General features: G+C 45.7%; 1 protein-coding gene across 14 annotated transcripts in view; it reads left to right on the top strand.

Annotated features, from left to right (window-relative positions):
- Positions 1–15,491, top strand: part of ST3GAL3 (ST3 beta-galactoside alpha-2,3-sialyltransferase 3) — a 194,873-nt gene that overhangs the window by 102,505 nt on the left and 76,877 nt on the right. The gene's annotated exons all lie outside the window — the stretch shown is intronic.

Genomic DNA, 15,491 nt, shown 5'->3' with positions numbered 1-15,491 from the left:
AGGTCATGATCTCAGGGTCCTGGGATGGAGCCCCGCATTGGGCTCTCTGCTCAGCAGGGAGCCCGCTTCCCCGCTCCCCCGCCCCGCCTGCCTCTCTGCCTACTTGTGATCTCTCTCTCTCTGTGTCAGATAAGTAAATTAAAAAAAAAAAAAAATCTTAAAAACAAACAAAAAATCCTTAGCATCATGTCTTTGACACTAACCATCAGCAAAACCTGTCAGCTTTACCTTAAATCTCTGGAGATCCAGCCACTTTTCACCCCCTATCCCACCATCACTCTGTCCAGATAACCACCAGCTCCTACATGATAGCACTCCTGCCTGCTTTCACGCTTGCGTCCTGGTGGGCTAGTTCCACACCTGAAGCCAAAGTGATCCATCCTGTTAAGTGCAAGATAGACTCAGTTCTCCTGTGCTCAGAACTCCCCCGGGGCTCCCCATTTCTCTTGTGAGAGTTTTTACCACTCTCAGCCAAGGTCCTTCCTCGGTCTAGACCCTGTTATCTTACCACTTCCCCTGTTTATTATGCTATACTGGGCTCCTGACTGTGCCTCCAGGCACATTCCTGCCTCCAACTCTAGGCATTTGCTCAGATCTTTGTCTGGGATGCTCTTCCCAAGACATCTGCAGAGACTGCTTCACCTTTTCAGACTTTAGGTCAAGTGTCCCCTGCTCATCCCACTTAAAGTTGTAACCCTAACCTCTGTTGGCATTCCCCATTCCCCCTACTGGGCCATTTTTCTCCGGAGTGTTTCTCCCTGTTGGAAATCTATGTTTTATCTACTTACTTGTCTAGAGGGAGGGCAGGTGGAAGGGGTTTGTCTGTTTTTTTCACTACTACGTCTTAGCACCTAAAACAGAATTACCAGCACCTGGTAGTTCTCAGGAAACATTTGTTGAATGAATGAATTGGTGGACAGTTCTATAAAGTAGGTGGTATTTTTTTTTTAAGATTTTATTTATTTGAGAAAGAGCAAAAGAGAGAGAGCATGAGAGCAGGGGGAAGGGACAGAGGGAGAGGGAGAAGCAGACTCCCCACTGAGCAAGAAACATGATGTGGGACTCTGATCCCGAGGACCCTGCGATCATGACCTGAACTGAAGGCAAACACTTCAACTGACCTAACCACCCAGGCACCCCAGAAATGGGTGGTATTTATTTATTTATTTATTTATTTATTATTATTTTAAATTTATTTGACAGAGAGAGATTACAAGTAGGCAGAGAGGCAGGCAGAGAGAGAGGAAGGGAAGCACAGGCCCCCCGCTGAGCAGAGAGCCCGATGCGGGACTCGATCCTAGGACCCCGAGACCATGACCCGAGCCGAAGGCAGCGGCCCAACCCACTGAGCCACCCAGGTGCCTGAAATAGGTGGTATTTAAATGCATTTTTTAAAAAAGATTTTATTTGTTTAACAGACAGAGATCATAAGTAGGCAGAGAGGCAGGCAGAGAGAGAGAGAGGGGGAAGCAGGCTCCCCTCTGAGCAGAGAGCCCGATGCAGGGCTCCATCCCAGGACCGTGAGATCATGACCTGAGCCAAAGGCAGAGGCTTTAACCCACCGAGCCACTCATGTGCCCCTATTTAAATTCATTTTAACAAATGAGAAAGTCACTGTAGAAATAACTTACCTGTTTACAGAAATGGATGTGATCAAGCCAGCATTCAGACCCCTTTCCACCTGGCTTCAGACTTTGTCCTCATCCCACTCTAACATAGAACTTTCTCTTTTTTCCCAAATCCACACTGTCAGTTTGATCCTAAGTAAGTTTCGTAAGGACGGGCGGTAGGAATGTCCCGCTCCCAGGTGTGCTCCTGGCCTTGTCACTAGTGCCTTGTCTAGTGTTCCTGGTGCGCAGTGAATAGTCAATAAATGTGTGGTAAGTCAATCAAGGACAGAGGAGGACGATAGAAGACAGAGTAGTGCCATCTGTAATAACGGAACCCAGACCCTAAGTCTCAGTATTGGAAGATTTTGGAGGCTTGGGAAGTGCAGGGACGAGGACTGTCACGTGACCCCATCTTTAACCCTGTGCGTCACCATCTCCTGGAGGATCTGTCACGTCAAGAACTGCCCCCACCATCAGGTTGACTGTAGAGAGCATGGGTTCTCTTTAATGCTTTAAAAAAGAGTAGGGGTAGACAAACCATAAGTGACTCTTAATCTCACAAGACAAACTGAGGGTTGCTCGGGGGAGGGGGGCTGGGAGAAGGGGGGGTGGGGTTATGGACATTGGGGAGGGTATGTGCTATGGTGAGTGCTGTGAAGTGTGTAAACCTGGAGATTCACAGACCTGTACCCCTGGGGATAAAAATATATTATATGTTTATAAAAAATTAAAAAAAAAAGAAAGAGTGAGGGTGGGGCGCCTGGGTGGCTCAGTGGGTTAAAGCCTCTGCCTTCTGCTCGGGTCATGATCTCAGGGTCCTGGGATCGAGCCCCGGAACGGGCTCTCTGCTCAGTGGGGAGCCTGCTTCCTCCTCTCTCTCTGCCTGCCTCTCTGCCTGCTTGTGATCTCTGTCTGTCAAATAAATAAATAAAATCTTAAAAAAAAAAAAAAAGTGGGAGAGAAAACAACAACAAAAGTCTTTCTTCTTGGTTCCTCTAAGCAAAGCTAAAAATATTTCACTGAAGACGAAAAGAGGACAACAGAGAAACAAGCCCCAAGAGCACAAGAAAGCCAGAAATGTAGTCTGGTTTGCAAACTACAGCATCCTGCTTCTTTTGTAGATAGCTCAAGCCAGCGCCTCCTTAGTTCACAACAGGAGAGCGCAGCCTGGCAGGATTCGATGGGCTCCTGGCTTCACATCTTCTAGCCTGTTCACAGGCCCCATTGTTCAAAGACTTCCTCCTACACATCTCGGTACCTATGTGATCAAGACCCAAAGAGCCACATCCCTACTTTGCAGCTCTCCTGGGGCTCTCAGCACAGTAGCTCCTCAACCGGACTGAATGTTGGAATCACCTGAGGAGCTTAAAACATGACCCATGCCTGCGTCCCACCGGACATGGATTCTAAAGTCATCGGGTTCATGTTTGGCCTGGGTATTGGGATTTTTTAAGCTCTTCAGGTGAGTTCAAAATGGTTCCAAGTTGAGAATCACTGCTCTAAAAGATACCGTCTCCTGTCTGAGGAACTCTGCACTCTCCCAGTTGGTTGATACCAAGAATAAACTCGGGTTTGAGGGCAGCCCTGCCAACACAGAGGAGTCTGTCTACATATGTTGGCTCTCAGCCTAAGTCCTCATCACCGAGAGATTCTGATTTAGCAGGTCAGGAATCAGACTTAGGTGCCTTAGTGTTTAAAAGTTCCCTCAGGTGATTCCTACATGTGAGGGTTGAGAACCATGGAGATATAGCCTTAAGCCTGTCACTATAATAATATCTGAATGTATCATAACTGCAGCAGAATGGAGTAGTAGTTTTATTATGATAGTGGGATTATGGGTACTCTTCCTTTTGAGTTAACATTTTTCGTCTTGTCCTCATATACATTTACAGTGAAAAGATTTGGATGTGCCTTCTTTTCTTTATTTTTTTTCAAACTTTCATTGTGATCTCTAGGTCTCTAAACACTACTTTCAGAAATCTTAAATTAATTTTTGGTTACCAACCCTTTCTTTAGTTTCTCCTTTATGGGCTTTTAAAATCTGAATCAATTATTTTAAGAGTTTCCTGTACATTCTATTAGCCTATTTAAGTATCCCTTCCTTACCTATAATTTCAGTAAATATTTGCGTAAAGACTTACTGTCTTTGCTGTGCTGTCAAATCCCTAGGAGGTCTGAGGGTGAGGCATGATAAGTCTGGAAGAATGGGCAGACCAAATCATTCAGGGCTTTTGATATAACAGGAAGAAGTTCTGGCTTCATTTTGAAGGCAAAAGATGCCACTGGAGTATTTGAAGTAGGTGAAAAACATAGTTTTGACCTATAGGAAGATGACTTTGACTGCAGAAGGGTAGATGGATTGGAGAGGACAGAAGTATGAAGAGAGATAGTACATAGGAGGCCATCAAAGAAGTAAAAAGCAGGGTGCCTGGGTGGCTCAGTGGGTTAAAGCCTCTGCCTTCGGCCTAGGTCATGATCTCAGGGTCCTGGGATCGAGCCCCGTATCAGGCTCTCTGCTCAGCAGGGAGCCTGCTTCCCCCTCTCTCTCTCTGCCGGCCTCTCTGCCTACTTGTGATCTCTCTGCCTCTGTCAAATAAATAAATAAAATCTTAAAAAAAAAAAAAGTAAAAAGCAGAATTCAGTAGAGAAAAATCAACAAAACTAAATGCTAGTTCTTTGAAAATATTAATAAAATCAATAAACCTCTAGCTGGGCTAACCAAAAGAGAGAGAGAGAGAGAAGATACAAATGACTAATATCAGAAATAAAAGGGGCATCGTCATTACTGATCCTCTGGATATTAAAAGGATAATAAAGGAATATTGTGAACAAGTCTGTAAAGGCAGTTTGATAACTTAGGTACAATGGACCAATTCCTTGGAAGACACAAACTTCCAAAACTCACACAAGAAAAAAATAGATCATCTGAATAGCTCTGTTATCTACTAAAGAAATTGAATCAAAATTTAATAACCTTCCAAGACAGAGAACACTGCATTTAGTTGGTTTCACTGAGGAATTCTGTCAGACGTACAAGGAAGAGATGATAGCAATTCTCTACAATCTACAATAGAAACAGAGGAAACACTTCGTAACTTATTTTGTAAAGCTAGCATTATCCTAAAATCAAAACAAGTTGAAGACGCTATGAGAAAAGGCTGGCTCAGTCAGTAGAGCATGTGACTCTTGATCTTGGCGTTGTGAGTTCAAGCCCCCTATTGGATGTAGAGATTGCTTTTAAAAAAAGAAAGACATTATAAGGAAGGAGAACGACAGACCATTATCTCTTGTGAACATAACATAAGGCTGGCTCAGTTGGCAGAGCATGACTCTTGATCTTGGGGTCACGAGTTCAAGCCCTACATTGGATGTAGGAGACTGTTTAGAAAAGAAAAGAAATAAAAAGACATTATAAGAAAGGAAAACTATAGGGCTTCTGGGTGGCTCAGTGGGTTAAGCCTCTGCCTTTGGCTCAGGTCATGATCTCAGGGTCCTGGGATGGAGTCCCGCATCTGGCTCTCTGCTCAGCAGGGAGCCTGCTTCCCCCCTCTCTCTCTGCCTGCCTCTCTACCTACTTGTGATCTCTCTTTGCCAAATAAATAAATACAATTTTTTTTTTTTAAAAAGGAAAACTATAGACTGTTTTCTCTCATGAACGTAACATAAAGATCCTCAAGAAAATATTAGCATACTGAATGTATATTCATTGTATAAAAAGAATCAAATACTGCAACTAAGTGGGAATCAAATACTACAACTAAGAATCAAATACTACAACTAAGTGTGCAAGACTGATTCCACATCAGAAAATCAGTGACTGTATTCCATCCCATCATCAGGCAAAGGGGAAAATTCATGATCATATCTATAAGACACAGGAAAAGCATTTGATACAATCCAATATCCAATTATGGTTTTAGAAAAAAGAGTCAGCAAACCAGTAGTAGAGTATGATAAAGAACACCTACAAAAAACCAGGCAGTTAACATGCTGAATGATGAGAAAACTAGATGTATTCCCCCAAGACTGGGCAAAGGCAGGAATGTCCCCTTTCACCACTCCTTTCCAGTATAATACAGTAACCGCCAGCTAATTCAAGTAAAAAGAAAGAAAAGAAAAGGAATTAAAAGGCATAGAGATGGGGAATGACAACATAAAACTGTCTCTTTTCACAGATGACATGATTGTCTCTGTAGAGAAACCCAGAGACTTGTCAAAACACTCCCGAAGCGCATTAGCAAGTATAGCAAGGCCATAGGATAGGAGATTGATAATACACACAAGTCAATCTTTTCCAGTATACCAGCAATAAGCAATTGGAATTTGACATTAAAAACACAGTATCAGGGGCGCCTGGGTGGCTCAGTGGGTTAAGCTGCTGCCTTCGGCTCAGGTCATGATCTCAGGGTCCTGGGATCGAGTCCCGCATCGGGCTCTCTGCTCAGCAGGGAGCCTGCTTCCTCCTCTCTCTCTCTCTCTGCCTGCCTCTCTGCCTACTTGTGATCTCTGTCTGTCAAATAAATAATAAAATCTTAAAAAAAAAAACAAAACACAGTATCATTGAATAAGCACTGCGACAGTGGAAGCAGAGAGCGGAGTGATGCATCCACAAGCCCAGGAACACCAAGGGTTGTCAGCTGCTGCAGAGGAGCCCAGAGCAGATCCTCCCTCAGAGCGTCTAGAAGGAACTGCCTGAGGAAACCATCTTGAGTTTGGACTTCTGGCCTCTGGAACTGTGAGAGGATAAGTTACTGTTTTAAGCTTCCCTGCCCTGTGCCTTTGGGGTAATTTGTGGTGGCAGCCCCAGGAGCCTGATAGTGGGAGAAAGGAAGAAGTGCCAGGCAGGGGACCAGTGGCACAAATGCTTAGGGGTGCCAGGAAGGTCTGCTTTGCTTTAGAAGAGGCTGAAGATGTCCATCAGAGATGCCCAGACCTGCATGCCTATCTTTGATGTAGTTATGACACCTGTGGTGCATAGTTGTTTCCTACTAGGTCATAAAACTAGACTGTGACCCTCTGGAGGATAGCAAAGTCACATGCTTTAATTATTCCAATGTAAGCTTTGGATTAGCAGAAACTGATGACATCTATACTAATTACTAATAGTATATTGCATGCCCACTAAGCACCAAGCCTTATATACATTGTCTCTTTCAGTCCTCACCTCTAAGGTAGGTACCATTATTATCCCTGCTTTGCAAGTAAAAACTCAGGCCTTCAAAGAATTGCTGCATCTGGGAAAACAAACCCAATAGCTCCCATGTAAAAAAAATTGATCAGTCAATCAATAAAAACACAGCATCATTTACATAGCACACACATGCAAAGAAAGACTTAGGTATAAATCTAACTACACACACATACCTATTGGCAGGGGTTTGGAGACAGCCAAGTGAGTTGGAGAAAATAAGCCAAGTAAGAAAAATGAAAGGGAACAGTTTTTTCCTCAGTAGATTAGTGAAATGGTAATTCAGATGATCTAGAAGTAGTAAAAGCAGAAATCAAGCATTAGAACAGAAGCAGCCACTGACATTTCTGTAACTTTGCAAAGAATGCTCTGACCTACATTGTTGCAGGAAATCATTTGATCTTTCTATCCATTCTAGAAAATATGTGTTATTACAGCTGTTGTAAGAGTTGAGGAAACCAATTACCTCTTACCCGAGGTTACACAACTAGTAAGTAGAAGAGCTAGTTACTTCAACTCAAGTCTTTTTATCTTTCTGCCCATTGTTCTTTATATCAAAGAAAGCAAGAGCTTTGGGAAGAGCAGAAGATGGATTTTAGACTCAGTTTGTCTCGTCAAAAATGAGAATAATACTTACCTTAAAGTAGGGCTGCACCAAGGGTATGCAGAGCCCCAGCTAAAAATATTTTTTTAAGATTTTACTTATTTATTTGACAGAGAGCATGAATGAGCACAAGCAGGGGAAGTGGGAGTGGGAGAAGCAGGATCCCCACTGAGCAGGGAGACTCATGTGGGGCTCGCAGCACCCTGGGACCATGACCTGAGCTGAAGGCAGATGCTTAACAGCTGAGCCACCCAGGCGGCCCCTGGCTAAATATCTTTGTAACACCTCTGGTATATAAATGTGTTGATGGCTCCCCGTGCGATACAGTGATTTACTGATGAGGATTTAGAACGATAAGGAAAGAAGAGATGCTTCTGTATTTGTTTATTGCCCTTTCAGGTCACATGAACGTTCTTCACAGTATCCAGATGCCATCTCTTTTCTGTTCAGGTTCAGGCATCTCTTCATGTATTTTATTGTCCAGTGCGTCATTCCCGGCTAAGTCACACCTCCTGCCACAAGAAAAAACTAATACTATTACTATCCTCAGTACCTCGGCTCTCTGGAACCGGCTTTTGTTGTTGTTGTTTTAAGATTTATTTATTTTAGAGAGAAAGCATGCATGGTGGAAGGGGCAGAGGGCGAGGGAGGAAGAATCTCAAGCAGACTCCCTGTGGAGCGTGGAACCTGATGTGGGGCTGGATCTCATGACCCCGCGCTCGACCTGAAATCAAGAGCCAGATGCTGAACTGACTGAGGCACTCAGGTGCCCCAGCATTTGACAGATTTCCATATCCATTTATAATAAAAACTCTCAACACATGGGAATAGAGGGAATTTACCTCAACATAATAAAGACCATATATGACAAACCCACAGTGAACATCGTCAACAGTAAAAAGCTGAAAGCTTTTCCTCTAAGATCAGGAACAAGATAGGGAGGTTCACTCTCACCACCTTTATTCATCATAGTGTTAGAAGTCCTAGCCCAGACTGTTAGGTAAGAAGAAGAAAGGCATCCAGAGCAGAAAGGAAGAAGTGAAAGTGCCTATATTTGCAGACGATGTGATATTATATAGAGAAGATTCTAAAGACTCCACCAAAAAACCATGTGAACTGATAAATGGATTCAGTAAAGTTGCAGGATACAAAATCAATACACAAAGATCAGTTGCACTTTAATACAGCAGTAACTGTTGGTAAGAGAAATTCCTTAAAAATCCATTTACCTCAAAAAGAATAAAAGACTTAGAAATAAATTCAGCCAAAGAGGTGAAAGACCTGTACCACTGAAGACTATGAGACTTTGATGAAAGAAATTGAAGAAGGCAGAAATAAATGGAAAGATATACGCTGCTCTTGGATTGGAAGAATGAATTACATACCACTCAAAGCAATCTACAAATTCAAATTCAATGCAAGCCCTATCAGAATTTATTATTTGAAATTTTATAGTGTTAAAAATAGAATAGTACATCTTCCAAATATGTCTTCTCTTGGACTCTACACCCAGATGCCTGGATTTCAGGGCTGTACAGCCTTAGAAGACTATGGTAAAGCTAAATGAAATAATCAGGTCAACTATTAGTGTATGGTTAATGCTCAGTAAATGTTAGTTTCCATGTTCTTTCCACTACCACCCTGAAAGAGGATGTGGTTATTTTGTTTTGTTTTGTTTTGTTTTTTTAAGAAATGTAGAAACAAAATTGAATTGGAGCAGTTGCCACAGATCCCTGATGGGGAGTCTCTGTGAGCATTTCCTCTACAGCTCAGGCTAAAGCACTTGCAAGAGCTTACAGGAGAGCACCCTCCCAGCCAAAAGGAAAGAAATGACCAAGGTCGTGGAGACAAAAGTAAACTGCAATAATGTCAGCTCCAAAATCACTGATCAAACAGCAGAGTGGCCTGGTTCATTGAAAAGGGATTACAGTGCAAAGTAGCAAGGGCTGAAAGGCAGGTCCTCTAGAGCTAAGAAATACCACCAATTCCAGATGGCTCAGATGAAGCCATCCCTCTGCCTTAAAGCGACGAGAGAGACAGAGGACAGTGCTGCCAAGTTTATTATAGATCACCGTAAATGGGGCCCAAACTATGGGAGCCCTAGCCTCCATTGGTGTTCACGAGAGCAAAGGGTCAGTAATGCCCAGGGCACAGTGGACTGGCCACCCCCAGATGTGGGTGAATGAAGACACTGATGATAATGCAGGAGGAGCCAGCAGACCTGTAATAATGCAGTTAGTTGGAAAAGGCAGTCGGAAGAGATAGAAGTTATCCTTAAGGAGGGAAGTTTCATCTTGGAGCTGAAAGGACCTACAGCAGTGTTAAGTAGCCTTTCTTTCACTAGTCTGACTTCAGAAAGAAAGAAAAATGAAAATGTGTAATGACAGAATAGGGCTGCTAAAGCTAACCTAAGCTGCTGCGGCCACTTCCCAAGTCATGTTCTGGACACGGGTCTCTGGTAGCTGGGGAAATACATCTTTTTTTTTTTTTTTCCTGTGTTCCAAGATTCATTGTTTATGCACCACCCCCAGTGCTCCGTGCAATATGTGTCCTCCTCAATACCCACCAGCGGGCTCACCTAACCCCTCACCCCACCCCCCACAAAACCCTCAGTTTGTTTTTCAGAGTCCAGTCTTTCATGGTTCATCTCCCCCTCCGATTTCCCCCAACTCACTTCTCTCCATCTCCCCATGTCCTCTGTGTTATTCCTTATGCTTCACAAGTAAGTGAAACCATATAATTGACTCTCTCTGCTTGACTTAAATGCATCTTCATCAGGACGGTGAGGGAGGATAGCATTGAAGAAGCGGTGGTGGGGCTAGCTCTGGGCTGAGGGTTCTTTTTTTTTTTTTTTTTTTTAAGATTTTATTTATTTATGTGAGAGAGAGCATGAGAGGGGAGAAGGTCAGAGGGAGAAGCAGATTTCCCGTGGAGCTGGGAATCTGATGCAGGACTCAATCCCAGGACTCTAGGATCATGACCTGAGCTGAAGGCAGTTGCCTAACCAACTGAGCCACCCAGGCACCTCTGGTCTGAGGGTTCTTATCTGATGGTAATATTGGCTAGCTCTGATTAAACTGCTCTACTGGCTGGAAAGGACACTACTGTTTATTCACTGCTGCTAGTCAAGCAGTGTGTCAGGTGTTACCTACACTGTCTGGTTCCATGGTCAGGACCAGTTCCTGAACTCCATGGCAGTGAGCTGGGGGCCGAATGAAGGAGGAGACATAGTAGGGGACTGATCTGATTTCAGTCCTCTTGGAGAAGGTTCTGGAAATTAGTTCATTGCTCACAAGATGCTTGTCACTGGACTTTAGAGGCCCAGGAAGAATCTTCACAGTCCCATCTCCATTTCTCACAGCCATCACCACATCTCCCCCACACTTTCTGCTAATTAATCTTCCAACTAGTCAAGGTAACCAGTTGAGTTCACGCCAACAAACATTTTGTTGGGTGCTTCCGTACTCTGTGCCGTGCATGGTGCCCAGGTGCTCTGCACCAGGCTGAGTTTTCATGGTCTAGGAGAGAAGACTCATTTAAAGGGATATTTACTCTTTGGTGTAACTGGTGATGGGCCAGAACCAGGTCCCAGCCATTATTGTGTCCCTAGTCCCAGGCCAGTGTCCTGCAGTGTCCCACAACAAGGCTGTTACAGTGAGCGTGTACTGAGAGAAAACTAAGTGCCAGCCGTTATACTAAGCACTTTATTCTCTCTCTTTTTTATTTTTATTTTTTTTAATTTATTTATTTATTTGACAGAGGTCATAATTAGGCAGAAAGTCCCCGCTGAGCAGAGAGCCCGATTTGGGGCTCGATCCCAGGACCCTGAGATCATGACCTGAGCCGAAGGCAGAGGCTTAATCCACTGAGCCACCCAGGCGCCCCGTCTCTCTTTTTTAAAATAAGTAATGTTAGCAATTTTATTCAAAATCATCAAAAACTGGAAGGAGCCAAGATACCTGTCAAGGTGAATGGATACACAAAGTGTATCCATACAATTAAATAATATTCAGTGGCAAAAACAAATGAACTATTAAGCCACACAAAGACCTGGATACAGTTTATTTGTTGTTGTTTTTGTTGTTGCTGTTTTTGTATTTTTTGGTCATGTCTTTTTTTTTTTTTTTAAGTTTATATTTTAATTCCAGTTACTTAAAAGCACTTTATTCTTACCCCAACCCTCAGGACGGTTGTGTGAGTACCATCCCAGTTTTTAAAGATGTGGCCGTGAAGGCACAGAGCAAATCCGTAGTGTGGCCAAAGTCATGCAGCTAGGAAGGGTGGAGCCAGGACACAAGTCCGAGCAGAGTGACTCGCCTGCAAATGTCTGTTGAGCGAATGCGTGAACGAGTGAATGAGAGGGATGGAGGGGAGGGGGCAGGAAAGAGCATGGCAACAAGTGAGCCAGCTAAGGTGAAAGTAGGCTGGGTGAAATGAGGTCTGTAGGCAGGTGGGTTGGTTCTGCTGGGGAGGGAAATGGGTGCAAAGGTGACGCAGTCGCTGGCCAGGGAGGGGAGGGGCGAGCAGAGGAAGGCCAGCCCTTCTTCTTTTGTATTAGGTCTCTCCCCCTCCTCCCCACGCCCTACTTCCTCAAGGACAGTTGTCCTATAGCTGTCCTGTCTCTTGACGCATCAGGAGTTGCCCTCTTATTCCAGCCAAATGACAAACGTGCTAAACTGTCTCTTAACCTCAAAAAACATCTTTCCCGGCTTCCTCCCTTCATCTGTTGCCGCATTTCTCTGTTTCCCCTTAGAGCAAAAACAGTAGTCTCTGTTCCGCGACTCCACTCATTCTGTTTTCCCTTAAACCCAGTGAAATCAGCCTTTCACCCCCACTCTCCAGTGAACCAGCTCTTTCAAGGTCAGGAGTAACCTCCGTGTTGTCAAAGCCAGCTGTCCAGCAAGTGGCCACACCTTGCCAGGCCTTCCACTGTGTTCCATGCAGGTGGTTCCTGTGTCCTCCTTGAAATACTCCTGGCCTTTGGCAACGGAGAGAGCACTGACTCTCTCCAGATTAGCGTTCTGTCTCATGGACTGCCCCTTCCAGTCTTTCCTTACCTCCCCAGCATTGATCCCTAAATGCACTCTCCTACTGGGCATCCTTCAGGGACGCGCCCCTATCACAGAATCCAAACCGGAGCGAGGCATTCGGAGCCTCCATGATCTGGATGCCTGCCTCTGCCACCTCGCATTTCACATAACCGTGTGTGGTGCTCTAGGGGATGGCCGGCCCCTCGGGGGGTGCTTTCTCACCACATCCTCCCAAGATCCTTGGGAACTGAGTGGTTCCAATTTGCAGATGAGCAGGATGAGAATCAGATTTTCCATCACTTGCCCAAGGTCACACAACTTGCTGGTGACCTCTGGGAAAGTGTCTCGTTCCAGATCCTGTGCTCTTCCCACTTAGAACCTCTGCGTGGCCTGATCCTTAAACTCAGTGCTGCTGGGTGAGGCAGGGGAGTGGAAGTGTGGTTCCTTTTCTTGGGTTCCAGTCTGTCCGCCTGGCTTTCCTCTTGAGTGCAGTGGTTCTCACTCTTCACCCCAGGGGCTTGGTAGTCACGTTTGCAGGACAATGGGTGCTCTTACTGGTTGAAATGCTAAGTCTCCCAAAATGAAAGGCCAGCTGGAGAGTATGAGAAGAACAAGGGCTGAATGATCTGATCAGACGTCTGTGGGGGCCTCCTGGCATTTGGAGTGTGAGTGCCTTAGAGAAACTAACTATTCTGGCCGGAGGGAGTTGGCGACTGTTAATCTTGGTGGTTTTGACCGCTAACTGCCCCAGAGGTCCCAGCCTGCTGTATGACTCAGAATCCCCAACACTCCCCCTATTCTTCTCTCCCTGGGGTAGTCAGGAGGCCACTGCTAAGGCATTTTAATTTGGTAATAACTTGACCTGGCCCACTGTCCTCGGGGCTATATGTTCTAGAAGTTACTGTCGTCTTTTACATGGGGGTTGATTTAGAACTGCTCATCCTGGACGTTGGGCTACCTTGCACTCTCATGGGAAGAGCCTTCCCGGCTGGGTTCTGGCTTCCCTGTGCTCCAGCTGGCCAGTGTCCCCCCCTCTTCTCCACGATAGATGACCTGAGTCTGCAGACCTGGGACCACCCATGGCCCTTATTCCTGAAGCATATCGCCAGAGGTTGACAGTGTAAACCAGACAGAGGAGATACGTGGCCAAAGGCTTGTCTCTTGTCGTGTATACATTTCTGTGGGGCAGTGTGTTTGAGGGGCAACTGCAGTCCTTTCGTCTTCAGTGTTAGACCTTCTGGAACTGAGAAAGAACACAGGAACGGTTAGAAGGCAGGCATTCAGATGGCAGGGGGTTGGGAGGCACGGGTAGGAGGAACTCATGACACCTCGCTGCTTGTCTACACACTTTCAAAGAGCAGTGTGAGGCCTTCTTGACTCTCTTCTCTACCCCTCTCTACCAGCGCTGACCACTTCCATGCTGCCCGCGGACTCGGTTCTTCCCCGTGTGATGGGGCTTACCATGGTCCGCGCTGTGGTGGCGCCATGCTGGGAGCTCGTGCCCTGCTGTCTGCCACTTCCCTAGCCGTAGGATCTTGGATAAGTCTCTGTCTTTCTGAGCTCCTGTGTAAATTAATAACTGAGAGGACCTACTCACATGACTGTTGAAGACCTGAAAAAAAAAAAATCTTTCAGTCCCTGTGCCTTGTCTGAGAGCTTCCTGCAAGGTCATCGATTGTGCTGGAGTATAGATTTCATTTCGGAAATACAGTTGCTCACATAAGAAAATAGTTACGTAAATTCTCTTGTTAAACCTTTGACTCTCCTTTGCCTACCAAATAAAGTCTCAGTGCTGGCTTAGCGCTGGGCATTTGCATCTGCATTTCTGGCTTCACATTTCATTGGTAGGAAAGGCCATATATATATATGTAGACTTCTGGAAGAAATTGCACATGGATACAGCTGAGTTTATCTAAATTCAGTGAGCAGTTACTCTGTGCCAGGCCCTGGGCTAGGCCCATAGGGGCACACGAGTGAATCACACATGACACACGCTAGCGGTGGCATCATCGTTCCCGGCTCTCCAGTCCAGGCGCCAGCTCTCTTCCCCCAGACCTGCCCCACCCAGTTCCTGCAGAAGGCAGCCCCGAGGGGAGACCTACCATGGGGCCCCAGCTCGGTGGAGCAGCTGGGCATCAGTGTGTTGGCAGCGGGCCCAAGGGTGGAGGCGGGGGGAAGGGGTTTGGGCCTGGGAACTGGCAGCCTGCCAGGGCTCCCTCAGGTGCCCCAGCACGCAGGGCCTCCAGCCTCGCAGCCACTGAATGTGTCCTGTTCTTCCACTGTGGTTTCCTCAGGACTGCACTGGCAAGAATTTTTGGTGGCAGAGCAGTGACTCCAGCCCCACGGAGAGCACATAAGGACATTGAAGCCCAAAGATATGAAGGGATTTGACTGTAGTTGCTGCCACAAAATCAGAGCTGGGACACACAAGTCCTCTGAAAAAAATATCCCGCAGATATTCAGCAAACACTCTGGGTTGTGGGCTCCTGAGGTTGTCTTATTTCTGGTACAAGTTCGTGAGACTGTAGCAGAGTCATGTTGCTCTGTCAGAAAATTACAGACATCTGAGACGCCTGGGTGGCTCAGTTGGTTAAGCTGCTGCCTTCGGCTCGGGTCATGATCCCAGGGTCCTGGGATCGAGTCCTGCATCGGGCTCCTTGCTCAGTGGGGAGCCTGCTTCTCTCTCTGCCTCTGCCTGCTGCTCTGCCTGCTTGTGTTCTCCCACACTCACTCTCTCTCTCTCTCTCTCTCTCTAACAAATAAATAAATAAATAAATAAATAAAATCTTAAAAAAAAAAAAATTACAGACCTCTTCTGTGGGCCCATCGCTTCGCAAGGGACTGGAGATGCAGGGTTAAATCAGACTCCAGCTTTGGGAATTCACAGCTTAATGAGGGAGACGCACTCCCAGCAATTCTAGTACAATACGGCATATAATGTGGGTGGCAGGGGGACGGACTGTAGGGCACAGGGGAGGCATTTAGCCCAACCTGGGGGTCAGGGGATTTCTCCCAGTGGAGTGGAGACCTGAACTTAGTTGTGAAGGACCAGTAGGCGT

This window comes from Mustela erminea, chromosome 10 (genome assembly GCF_009829155.1).
Source record: "Mustela erminea isolate mMusErm1 chromosome 10, mMusErm1.Pri, whole genome shotgun sequence".
NCBI classification, from domain to species: Eukaryota; Metazoa; Chordata; class Mammalia; order Carnivora; family Mustelidae; genus Mustela; species Mustela erminea.
The sequence above is the reverse complement of the archived record's forward strand: the minus strand, read 5'-3'. Positions and strand labels throughout refer to the sequence as shown.